We start from the raw sequence: 1520 nt of genomic DNA, 5'->3' as shown, positions 1-1520 counted from the left end.
TTAGGTTAACGGTTGGACTCGATGATCTTAAAGGTCTTTTCCAACCAAAGCGATTCTATGATTCTATGATTCTTTACTCTGAGGGTGACAGAGCACTGGAACAGGCTGCCCAGGGGGGCTGTGGAGTCTCCTTCTCTGGAGATATTCAAAGCCCGCCTGGGGGCTGTGCAACCTGCTCTAGGTGAACCTGCTTTAGCAGGGCGGTTGGACCAGATGATCTCCCGAGGTCCCTTCTGTGCCATTCTGTGATTCTGTGATTATTCTTTTCTCTTTTGAATGTCAGAGGCCCTCATCTCCTTATGTTTCATTAAGTTTTCCCATCTTCTGCTATCAGAGTCAATAAATGAAAAAGCATTTGAAATGAAAAAACATGATTAACATGTTTGCATACAACATATTACACAGGCAGTATACATATACTGTTCCTGATATTATATATGCCAATATTAGCTCTCAATGTAAAGTTCCTTTTTTCCTGCTTTAGAGTTATATTCAGATCCGATTCCTCTCCTCCTTATGTGTAATTCTTAAGTGACAAAGCATATTTTATGGATAATGGCCGAGTATTATCAAACCAATTACGTGCAGTAAACAAGGAACTTTCCCAGTCCAGCAAGGTTCTCTTTAACTGGTATCAATGTGACTACTAAAAAGGTAAAACATAGTCATGAATTATAATTAAGTATCTTGATGGAAAAGGGCCTGTGGAAATGAACAAGCCTGCTTACAACTGCACTTTGCTAAAATAATAAATGTGTAATGCTAAAGTAATAAATGTGTAACTTTTTAAGATGGTGCTCTGGCACCACACAATTACTTATTTGCATGAATTTAAAAAAAAAAATCTGCTTTCAAACCTCAAACCGAATTAGGTATTTCAGAAGGGGGAAAATGCAATGAATATCTCAAATCCTAAAGATAACATTGTCTATTACTCCTAAGACATTTTAACTTTCCAGTAAGTAGTACCTTCTTATTTATTTGTGTTGTACAGCACTTACATATCTATTTAGTCAGCATTTTATCTATTGTCAAATAGCATGCTTTCACTGCAGTAAAGAGATCTGGCACCATCTTTACTATGATTGTCTGTTGCACCTCTAATTAATTTACATACATTAAAAGAAGACAAGCTAGTATCTTGCTGATTTTGCAAAAATAATTCAGCGAGAAAATTCAAAAAAGCTTACTCCAGAATACTCAGATCATGGTATAAATATGCCCTTTCTTCTAGAAAGATAGAAAAAAGTCATACAGTTCATAAAAACTAATTAAAAACCAAAATGAATCTATGGCAAAACATTAAAACAGAAGCAAATTTTGCAGTAGTTAGAAATAAATAAATGCTATGTTCGAGAGGAATACCTCTTTAAAAGGTGGTTGAGTAAATGCCAGAAAGAAAAATCTCTTAAAATGAAGTTTAACTTTTTAAAATACAATCAGAAGTCACAGAAGTCACATAAAGCATATACTTCCAGCACAAAAAGTAACTGCATCCCAGCTCATTCTCCAAAGAGAAA

This window comes from Egretta garzetta, unplaced genomic scaffold, assembly GCF_000687185.1.
Source record: "Egretta garzetta isolate BGI_Z169 unplaced genomic scaffold, ASM68718v1 scaffold22, whole genome shotgun sequence".
In the NCBI taxonomy this organism is placed as follows: Eukaryota; Metazoa; Chordata; class Aves; order Pelecaniformes; family Ardeidae; genus Egretta; species Egretta garzetta.
Note: the sequence above shows the minus strand (reverse complement) of the source record.